The sequence below is a fragment of the Chrysemys picta genome, chromosome 6, assembly GCF_011386835.1.
Source record: "Chrysemys picta bellii isolate R12L10 chromosome 6, ASM1138683v2, whole genome shotgun sequence".
Lineage (NCBI taxonomy): Eukaryota > Metazoa > Chordata > Testudines > Emydidae > Chrysemys > Chrysemys picta.
The window spans coordinates 51,669,537-51,681,700 of NC_088796.1; the positions used below are offsets into that span (position 1 = coordinate 51,669,537).

Here is a 12,164-nt window from a genome sequence, read left to right on the forward strand (position 1 = left end):
GTTATAAGGTTATATTGTGTGTTTGCGTTGTAAGCCTCTGTAACTCAAACAGGAAAAAAGCATTAACTAATGTAAAATGCTGTCTTCCTACAGGAGGTGTTAGGTCCTGCCCACAAGAAGCCAAATGAGCTATTGTCACACATCAGAGAATGAAGACTTTGTTAATTGCATTCCTTCCCACTTCCCATGAAGAGGAGATGTGCAGGTAAACTCATCCCAACAGCTTGAACTCTGAATGGGAAGAAAAATCCTCAACAAGAAGAAACTATATGCTGCTTGGACTCTGAGGAGCAAGGATTATTAAACATAAGCAAAAGATCCCCCGTGTTTGGCCTGCATAGACATAAAGAACATATAGTGCTTGCTTATTATAAAAGTATGTATTTCACCAGTCTCATTATCATCTGTTTGTCCTTTAAAAGATTATTATCTCTTATTCCGTAGCCCCGTAAAAGCGTCTTCATCTCCATTAGTCTGAAGCTGTCCTGCAATAACTTCACTTTGACATGTTTCATTTCCAAATGCTGCTTCACCAGCTGCTCCACAGCTGCACTCCAAGGCACCACAGCACCATGCATTATCTGCAGTACTGCATCAAATACCAGATCTGTATCAGATATGCAGCCAATGACAGCTATTGCCTTTGCCTCCCATGCAGTTTCAAACACTGATGTAGATCGTATACGACAGCGTTCTAGCAAGTCCTTTATATACTGCAAGAGAAGTTCATCCTGTTGTAGATTATGTTCATGTATGTATGGCTTTATAAACTTCTCCAAAATGGATGGAATGAGCTCTGGTGCCAAAACTTTATCAAACATGCGGAATACTATTGTACTTGCATTCCCCTTTTCAAAATCCCAGAGCGCTAGTTTGCAACTGTATTTTTTGCGGATCTCCACCAACTCTTGTAAATAATTTACAAGCTGCTTTAACCGGTGGACCTCTTCGCAATCACCACACTTCAAGGGAATCCAACACCAGGAAGATGCCAGTCCCAGTACACCTGGATTTTTACTTGTAAAAAACACCTCTGAAGTCCATTTTCTGGCCAATTTGCCTTATCAGTTAATTCAAGATTTCGAGCTCCTTGTTCCAGCCATTTTGCTAATATTTTCTGTCCTTTAGGCACAACCCTCCTTACAAAGGGAATCACAACATTTTTAAACCACACAGACAGTTCTTTTACAGGAATGGTGGCACAGATTGTGTTAAGCAGGTCCTCCAGCATTTTCAGATCAAAGCTGCTTTCAAAATCTGCCTGATGCCTAAGCCAGAGGTATTGCGCACAAGGGAGATTGCCTTCTTGTAGTTGAAAAAGGATGTTCTTGAAAATATCTTCATTATTCAAGAATTCAGTCCAAGCAATTCCACTGAATTTCTCTGGTCCAAAGACTCCATAGAAAGTAGTTAGCCTTGCTTGAGCTCTCAGTACTTCTGTTATGGAAACTTGAACCCCATCAGATAAGGAAGCAATCATTTGTTCATCTCTCTTCAAGATTCTGATTTTAGTGTAGTTTAACATTTACTGAGTTGTTTCATATGTTGGCCATGGAGCATTTATACAGTAATCCACGACAAAATGGTTATCCTGTGTTTTATGCAGATTTTCTTTAGCTTCATCCACAAGATCTAACCAAACTGTTTGACCATAACTCCCAATGGAAGATGAAGCCAATTTCTCTAAAATAGCACTTGCTTTTACTTTGTAAACAAGCTCAACATCCAGTCCAAACTGAATTGCAAAATTCTCAGCTTCAGTAAACTTGTGTTTGTGAAGTAAGCGTCTTAATCTGTTTTCTGGCAAGGCTTCTGTTAAACTTCTCAATACTAAAACAGACACCGGGCCTTCAGGGGACTTTTGGTGATTTTCATTAATTCCTTCCAAAAACTATATTGTATCTGTGCTGATTCCACTTTGAACGAGTGAAGAAACAACAGATACTTCTAAAGAATAGAGCAGGTGCATTGCAGGCAGTGAAAAAAACATGAGGTTTCTCATCTGTTTATTAACAGGTACTGTCAAGTTTATTAGTTTAAGGCTAACAACCCCTTGTCTTATGACTGAAGAAGAATCTGATTCTGTAGTTAGAAGAAAATCTTCAATATGAACTAAAGGCCAATCCCAAATCAAGGTAAGAGAATAAACATCCCACATGCTCAAAATGTTTTCCTTATCCAAGACAAACAACGAGTTGTCTATGACCTGAAATTGCACTGCATCTTTAATCAAACTTGAATCAGCAAAACTTTGAACAGACACCAGATTTTTACTAGGATCCACCTCCCATTTGGAGTGGACACAGTCACCTTGACCCCCAATTATCAGCAGGATGTTGTTCATCGAGTCGCCAATCACAAAATTCAGACAACCAAGGGTGTGATAATCCTTTGTAGAAATATAAGCATTCTTGATCATTCCTTGTAACTTCTTTGCTGTAATCATGTCCATCTTGTCAATTGCTTCCTGAATTTTTGCAAGTGTGAGGCACATAATTCAAAAGAATCCATTGCTTGTGAGAATGAATATATGATAGATTCCTCCATCTGCATTATCTTTTTCTATAATAAGGTTTAGATAAGTCTTTTCATTTGCAGATTTCTGAACAAAAACATTAGTTAGCGAAGTTTGCTTTGATGGTACATGAATAAGATGTAGGTTACCACTTCTCTCACCGACTACAAGAAACTGCCCTTTTTGACACAACCCAACCACATCCACTTCAGTATCAAACTGAATGTGCATCTGAAAAGACTGGCAAATGCTATCAAGAAGTGCCACTGATCTGTCAGCCACAATAATACAGCCATCACTTGAGTTGCATGCATATAGTTTTGGATTACACAAGACCTTTTCAGAGGAAGTTATTTTAACTAGCGTATTCTCTTGGTACAGGGCAGTTCCACATTCGTGTCTCGAACCTATGTTCAGTCGTCCACTTCCTGTGTCATCGTTTGTCAGAAGTTCAATATAATTCCACATGTTGAAGAAATTCTTTACCTCAGCTCCAGGAAGTGGAAGCCGGCCATCACCCCCTCCCTCCCAGGCTTGCCGCCATTATATTTATATTATAAAAGTTTTTTCCATCTTTTCGAACCTAAGACTGTAACTCATTTGTGTGTATAACCTTACCTATTTTCACCTTGTAAATAACTCATTTTCTACTGAATTTCTCTTTCTTAGTTAATAAGTCTTTAGTTAGCTTATTATAGGATTGTCTATAAGCATTGTATGTGGTATAATAACTAGAGTGCAATTGATCTGGCATAAGTGATCAGTCCTTTGGGTTTGGGAGTAACCTGAATAGTGTTGTGATTTTTGGTGTAAGGGACCATCTATCACAAAGGCAAGCTTGTCTGGGTGGCAAAATATACTGGAGTACCCAAGGTATGGTCTGTGACTCCATGTTAAGGCTGTTGTAGTGCCTGAGGAGTTCACACTTGATGCTTGGTGAAATCTAAGTATAGAACTCATAAACAATTTCGGGTGTGTGCCATGCTTCTAAATAGTCTGCCCTGAGGTTGGTACTCATGTCCTTGAGCCACTCCAGGCAGCTTGAGAGAACTATAACAATTTACACTACTTGAGTGTAAATTGTAAATTGAGTATCTGCCTTGATGTGATTATGAGTAGAAATGCTGATACTACACATGTGAGAGAAAGACACACTGATGATGCTGATTTTCAGGCAGCCCTTGGGCCAGTCACACTGGCTGCTGCTGGGGCACTCTCGGGCCACCGTGCCCTCCCTCCCCAAGCAGCACAGGAGTTTGGGTGTGGGCGGGGGCAAGGGGTTGGGGCATGGGACGGGTAAAGGCTCTGGGTGGCACTTACTTCGAGGGGCTCCCTGGAACTGGTGACATCCCCCTCGCTCAGCTCCTAGGCAGAGGCGTGGTCAGGAAGCTCTGCACGCTGCCTCCACCTGCAAGCACCACCCCTGCAGCTGTCATTGGCTGTGGTTCCTGGCCAGTGGGACTGTGGAGCCAGTGCTCTTGGCGGAGGCAGCGCGCAGAGCTATCTGGTCACACCTCTCCGCCTAGGAGATGAGGGAGGGGGATGTTGCTGCTTCTGGGGAGGCACGGAGCCAGGTAGGGAGCCTGCCACCCCTGCCAACTGCCCCCCCAACTGACCCCCCAGCACCAGCAGGGGTCCTGGGCTGCCCCCCCCAGCACCCACGGTGCCCCCTGTCTGCTCCCCAGCACCTGCAGCACCCCCTGGGCTGCCCCCCTGAGCACCCACGGCACTCCCTGGGCCACCGCCATTCCTCCAAGATTTAGTCAGGGGTAAATAGTATGAGTCATGGACAGGTCATGGGCCGTGAATTTTTGTTTACTGGCTGTGACCTGTCCATGACTTTTCCTAAAAATACCTGTGACTAAAACATAGCCTTAATAATACACACTCTGACTAAAATGCTATTTGCTGAAGATACGGAAATGAACTTTTTGACTGTTCTAAGAAGGAATAAGAATAGTATCATGACAAAGACATTAACTGAGCCATTATTATAATCATTGTTATATTTTATAAAGCATAGATTTGTTTTCTACTGAATTTTACGTTCCCTGCTTTCTTTTTTCTTCCTTTGCAGCTACAGAGACAGGCATGGTATAAATACACAAGAAAGCTCTGGGCTGATGACTGTGATTGACAACTCTGCTCCACTGACAAGTGGAATTTTCTACTACAGGAAGAAAGCTAATCTTTGTAGGAGACAGCGCTTTCTTGGGTGCTGGTTCCAGACTGTGGAATAAACTCCCCCAGGAACTAAGGACCAACACAAACCTCACCACCCCGCTCCAACTGCAAGGCCACTTCTTCAATCTGCCTTCTCTAATATAAACATGTAGTAGCATTTAAAAAAAAACAAAGCAAAACAAACCATATAAACCAAGAACCAAGCCCAGCCAAAACAAAACCTTGCACTGCACGCACAGCTCTTACCTGGAGAGAATCTGCGGGAGAAAACAAACTATATGTGTCAGATATTAGTAACATTTCAATGCACTACTGGAAGGTACTTGGATACTACAGAGATGTACAGTAATACAAGAATCTATATAGAATACAAAAGAAGAATAGAGTAAACTAGAAATAATAGAACACACTATATGGTGTTATACTGTCTATTTGTATACCACTCCCAATAGACAACATAATCTTCTACTCCAGGGACAGCACTAAGATTTCTGGAATAGTATGGATGAAGCATGTTTGAATGACTCTTTCTGAATAATTTTGCATGACTAAAGTTAGAAACTTTGTTCTGTCACAAAGGTCACTGATAAAATTCCACAACAATGGAAAATATTAGCTGCAAAATGTTCTTGTTTTGCACGAGGGAAAAAGCAAGGGACCAAAATAGTAATCCAAAGTAGCAATCTTTTTCAGGAAAAGCAGATTATAACTGGAGCTATAAACATTGTGAAGAACTAAAAATAGTTAGTTGACTTGGTTGGCAAAGTTCATCACATAAATAAATTCCAGATCTACAAAATGAATAAAAATAGCACTAAAACAAGCTATAGTTCCCAAATATCAGCCCAATCTTGCAAACCCTAACTTCTAGGAGTAGTCCTTCAAGTCAGTGGGTCTATATGTGAAACAGGATCAGGTCCAATAGCATCAGGAATGAAAGCTCTTGTCAGAAGTTGGGGGTGGCAACTTTTTTAGACACATTAATTTTTCCTTCTCTCCATGGTCTTTCTTTTCATCCATAATATTACCAACCTAGCTGTAGCTGCTGTTCTTTAAATCCAGGTACAGTATAGTCCAAATAATTGTGCTGACTGTGTGCATTATTGCAACAGGAAACCTACACAAGGGCCAAGAACAATCACAGACTATATGCCCAGGAGAATGCAAAGACTGGTCCCTCCAGAGCACACATTACCCCAAAGGAAATGGGGGCATGACTGTGGATGAGATGAAGTTATAGTCTAAATGATAATGCAGCCTACAACTGCCAATGCTCATATTCTTGCCAGTTACCCTCAGGATGCTGCAACCCCAAACCAAGCCTAATTCAGGGCTATAATGTAAAGGCATTTTCCAACTCAAGTTTTCAGTCATCTCCAATTTTCATCAAGTTTTGTTACCTATTATCCTGTTTGTTCTTACTCCTCACTATCTACCCTGTTTTATTCAATATCATAAATGCAAATATTTCATAGTCAGCAGGAAATCTGTAATCCTTCTCTGCAGGCTATTGCTATGACTCCATGCACCATCTAGGCCTTCATGTTATTCCTTGGAGTATCCTGTAGTACAAACTTCCTTTCCAAGCTTAGCTTTAGCTTTATGAAAATGACAGTATTCCACCCTAGCAGCCTTATACATTACAAATAGTGTTTTTTTGTGTCTTTTACTGTAAAATAGGTACTATATGGAAGCAAGACAGTATGCTTCAATAAATCCCTTAGATAAAGTACAATACAGTTGTATTTATAGTGATTAGTGTAATATTCAATCATTCATAATTGTCTTACTGCCAGCTCAGTTACACCTGAAAAGTGTAACAATGGCTACTCTACTCTGCTATTTCAGAGTTCTGGAAAATTGTGCCTAGAATAGTATTAGGACAAAATTGGCAAGTCTTTTGTATCTCTAACATTACACAGCAGGTTAAAGGCCAGATGACTATTTCATTTCTTATTTTGGTCATTAGTAACTTGGGCATAAATATGCTTTCTGGGCTGAATTTCTCTGCCATCCACCTGGGAGTAAATTTGAAAAATGTTAGTCCAGTTGATTTTGTGCCAAAAAGCAGGAATCACTTGAGCTATCTTAAAATATATTATTTAAAAAGTTACCCAGCAGTATGTTAGACTGTCCTATGTTAATTGGCCATGTAATAAGATACTCTATCAGTTACCATTGCCATGGGAACCTTGACTCTGAGTATCCTTATATTTTTTTTATGGGCCAAATTTGTTTTAAGAAAGGAGGCCTATGGTTGTTGCATAAAAATGCTTCCGAATTACACACTTGCATTTAAATTCTCAGCTATTGTGACTAGCTATACAAACTGAGAATTTGCAAGTACAATTGCAGGCTGACCCAAGGCGGTGGAATGAATTCCCTCAGGACCTAAGGACCATCACAAATTTCACTGTCTTCCACTCCAACTACAAGGCACATTTTTTGACCTTCTCTTCCATAATACAAATCCATAGTAAAACACACACACACATATTATATAAATGTGTAAATAAATGAATAAAATAAATAAATAAAAACAAGACACTCCACTGCCCACCCTTCTCTCCTGGGGAGAGGATGGGAGAACAAACACATGACAAATGTTAGTCACACTGGTTAATACACTACTGGAAGGGACTCAGGTATGAGAGTGGTATAAGAACCTATATAAAACAGAATAGAACAGATCAGGTAACACAAATGTACCCACTCACACTGTTCAGGGGTAGAAGAGGAACCGTCTTATCTAAAAGACTGTCAAATATAGGCCAGAGCAGTAGAGCCAAATAGCTTAATAAACCCTGTATAAAGTAAGTTTTAATGTTTTAAAGCTTTTTGAGTTTGTCTAGGCTGTTATTCAACATAAATTACGATATTATGTAATCATATACTGTATTCAATTATTTGGAAAAGACTCCACTTTGTTCTGTTGGCTTGTCTGGGGTTTTTGTTCCACTTTCTGGATCAGTTTCTTGCTTATTGGAATCTGCTATCATAATACTTTTTTGGTTTTTCGCCAGAAGATTGCAAAAAGCTTATCAGTGATGAAGATGACAACCAAAGTCATAGGTTGATGGAAGAGGTCTTGTAAGCTGGAACTGAATTTCAGATAGTCATGAACACCTTTCTCTCAGTTCTACAGATCATATCTTTTTTTTTTTTAAATGAAGTGCACATGCAGGTCAACAAAGAAAATAATATTTCAAAGGGATTCATGAGCAAAAAATTTCTTTGGAGAAGAGCTCTAACTCCTGTCCTCTCTGCCTCTGCCCCTCCTTCCCCGCCCAATATCTTATCACATACACTGTAGGAAATAAATCCAGACAAAAACTTCCAGCTGGGATTATTACATTCTTTCCCTATATGTTTTTGATTTCAAGATACAACAAATGGTGATCAGCTGATAAAAATATAGAAGTAGATCAAGTAAATGAAAATATGAGTTACAGATGTGAGTATAGGTATTTTTGCTAAGGGTCCATGGCCCATATGAAACCCAGTAAATTTAAAGATCTTAAAATCCATCTCATTCATCTGCAGACTTCTCTCAGGAATGTGTGAATGATTGTGCAAGAATCGATAAAGGGTCATCAAGGAACTAAGCTGTAATTAAGCTAGAGGTGGAGAGACATTTGATAGAAAATAGCAAATTACAGGCTTTTCCAGTTATGACACCACCTTGTGTGCATCAGATAGGAAAAATCTTTGAGCCAGTGTTGTTCATTTAAAAAAAATTAGAACTAGGCAGTTTTAAAATATAAGTATTAACCATTTTCAGTAACAGTAATTAAACTACTTGGCTAAACATGTCTTCCTTACAAAAGCAAGTGCAATTGCTGTTGTCAAAAGGATAAAGATATTAATTGGAAAGGTGTCTTGTGTCTAACATACCTTTCAGTTTCTTTCCTAAAATATTTGTATACCACATAGTAGTAGTAGTATCTGAAGTTATATTATTGTAGATATTGATGATATAATCTGGTTTTGTAATCAAATGATTATGTGCCATTGTGAGACAGGGAACCCCAGAAGTGGTGGGTCAACATTTTTCAGTAGGTCCTGCAATTTTCTTGATTCAACATGTATTCATTAATTAAATCCACTTTTGCAAGTGCCTGTGAGTGCAATGCTGTGGCTGGCAGGCTGTTCAGTGAAGTATTCCTTCTGCTTTGATCCCCCTTTTGGAAGAATCTACACTAAAGGCTCTGGAACACATAGAGCAATGCCCCTTCATGGACAAAATTGTGACTTGTTCTATATGGTAGCACAGGAGAGTAAGGGGGCCTAAAGATCATAGAATCACAGAATATCAGGGTTGGAAGGGACCTCAGGAGGTCATCTAGTCCAACCCCCTACTCAAAGCAGGACCAATCCCCAACTAAATCATCCCAGCCAGGGCTTTGTCAAGCCTGACCTTAAAAACCTCTAAGGAAGGAGATTCCACCACCTCCCTAGGTAACCCAATCCAGGGCTTCACTACCTTCCTAGTGAAAAAGTTTTTCCTAATATCCAACCTAAACCTCCCCCACTGCAACTTGAGACCATTACTCCTTGTTCTGTCATCAGCTACCACTGAGAACTGTCTAGATCCATCCTCTTTGGAACCCCCTTTCAGGTAGTTGAAAGCAGCTATCAAATCCCCACCTCATTCTTCTCTTCTACTGACTAAACAATCCCAGTATCAGAGGGGTAGCCGTGTTAGTCTGAATCTGTAAAAAGCAACAGAGAGTCCTGTGGCACCTTTAAGACTAACAGAAGTATTGGGAGCATAAGCTTTCGTGGGTAAGAACCTCACTTCTTCAGATGCAAGTCAGTTTGCATTTTTTCCCCACAATAGCAGATATAGGTGTTGATTACATGGGTGTATGAGGGGGCTTGGGCGGGAGGAGGGAGATGAGTGTTCCTATAGTTAAAGCATGAGATGGTTCTGAAATACTTTATATGGGTATTATACTCCTGTTCTTGCATCTGAAGAAGTGAGGTTCTTACCCACGAAAGCTTATGTTCCCAATACTTCTGTTAGTCTTAAAGGTGCCACAGGACTCTCTGTTGCTTTAAACAATCCCAGTTCCCTCAGCCTCTCCTCATAAGTCATGTGCTCCAGCCCCCTAATCATTTTTGTTGCCCTCCGCTGGACTCTTTCCAATTTTTCCACATCCTTTTTGTAGTGTGGGGCCCAATACTGGACACATTTCTTTTGGCCCAATCCTCTAATTTGTCTAGGTCCCTCTGTATCCTATCACTACCCTCCAGCGTATCTACCACTTCTCCCAATTTAGTGTCATCTGCAAACTTGCTGAGGGTGCAGTCCACCCTCCAGATCATTAAGAAGATATTGAACAAAACTGGCCCCAGGACCAACCCTTGGGGCACTCCGCTTGATACCGGTTGCCAACTATACATGGAGCCATTGATCACTACCCATTGAGCCCGACGATCTAGCCAGATTTCTATCCTCCTTATAGTCCATTCATCCAGCCCATACTTCTTTAACTTGCCGTCTAGAATACTGTGGGAGACCGTATCAAAAGCTTTGCTAAAGACAAGGAATAACACATCCACTGCTTTCCCCTCATCCACAGAGCCAGTTATTTCATCATAGAAGGCAATTAGGTTAGTCAGGCATGACTTTCCCTTGGTGAATCCATGCTGACTGTTCCCGATCACTTTCCTCTCCTCTAAGTGCATCAGAATTGATGCCTTGAAGACCTGCTCCATTATTTTTCCAGGGACTGAGGTGAGGCTGACTGTCCTGTAGTTCCCTGGATCCTCCTCCTTCCCTTTTTTAAAGATGGGCACTACATTAGCCTCCCCCGTTCGCCATGAGTTTTCAAAGATAATGGCCAATGGCTCTGCAATCACATCCGCTAACTCTTTTAGCACCCCCGGATACAGCGCATCCGGCCCCATGGACTTGTGCTCATCCAGCTTTTCTAAATAGCCCTGAACCACTTCTTTCTCCACAGAGGGCTGGTCACCTGCTCCCCATGCCGTACTGACAGTGCAGTAGTCTGGGAGCTGACCTTGTTCGTGAAGACAGAGGCAAAAAAATCATTGAGTACATTAGCTTTTTCCACATCCTCTGTCACTAGGTTGCCTCCCCCATTCAGTAAGGGGCCCACACTTTCCCTGACCTTCTTCTTGTTGCTAACATACCTGTAGAAACCCTTCCTGTTATTCTTCCTGATTTCACTCCTGCATGCCTGACAATATTTTTATACTCCTCCCTGGTCATTTGTCCAATCTTCCACTTCTTGTAAGCTTCTTTTTGTGGTTAAGATCAGCAAGGATTTCACTGTCCCTTTACTACCCTGTGTAACATCACCAGTTTGCAGATGTGGTGTTATGAGAGTGCTCTGTGTCTGTATACCTGAAAATAGTTAGTTGACAAGATGCCAGTAGTTGAGTCTCAAGATTATGTAACATAGTTCCTAGGACCAGTAAAACTTCTTGTGCAGTGCGCCTGACTTTTCTTTGCATAGCTCTTAACATCCGCTCTTAATATGTGGGAGAGCTTGACTGCTAATCCCCACTTCTCCCATAGACAGGAAGTGGCTGGGGAGTAAAGAGAATGGGACAGAATCCCCCATTCAATTCCCCTCTACCCAATGTGCGAGGGTTGATGGCATGGAAAGGAAGGAATCTGCTACTAGTAGGGGCCAATAGAAGGTTATTTCCTCCATGAAGCAAGGAAAGAATCATGACTAACTTAGACAAACATAGAATATTAAGATAAACATAGGAAGGGTTAGGAGAGAGAGAGGAATGGAAGTTAAATCAAAATAAAATATTGAGTAGCACGTAGCAAGCAAATTATAAATTGCAATTGAATTAAAATTATGCAACATTTTAGTTAACTAGGCAAAACAGATTTGTGCTGCTATAATATTCTGTTCACACATTTGTGTACAGAAAGCACAAAAACTGTAAGAGCTTAAAAATACGAATTAACTTAATGTTCTTCAGGAGTAAGTGCTTCCAAATGCACCATGGAAAGATTTAACACAGCAGCACATAGCACTGCCAAGACACTGTGCAATGCTCCTCAGCATATTGATGAGTTTTATTCGTTTACAGTATCTAGCTGTGGTTTTTATGATTTGTGTTGATGAATAGTATTTAAGCTAAACTATAACATAACAAAATACTACTGTTCTTGCTATTTGCTTTCCAGCCATCATTTCTTAGATGTTCAGTCACTGGTAATAGTTCTGTTTGCTTTCTATGGGTTTTTATCCCAGTTTCTTGGCCAGTACTTCTCATCTGCATGAGAGAAGAGGAATAATAAATGGGGTCTCTCATTCTAATGTTAGTGATGGACAAAATTCAAAAGTTTCAGAGGTTTGGATGAGCTTAGATAGGTACCCACGAGTATGGATGCTGATCCAGTTTGTATCTGAATTTTCCAAACTGTAGGAGGCTCTTCTGACCATCTCTTCGGCAGCCTCCTCTTCTTCCTGCA

General features: G+C 40.6%; 1 pseudogene; it reads right to left on the minus strand.

The window, feature by feature from the left end:
* Nucleotides 1-309: 309 nt before the first annotated feature.
* LOC101939708 (kinetochore-associated protein 1-like) lies at nucleotides 310-2,998 on the minus strand (annotated as a pseudogene).
* Between the last annotated feature and the right edge of the window lie 9,166 nt (nucleotides 2,999-12,164).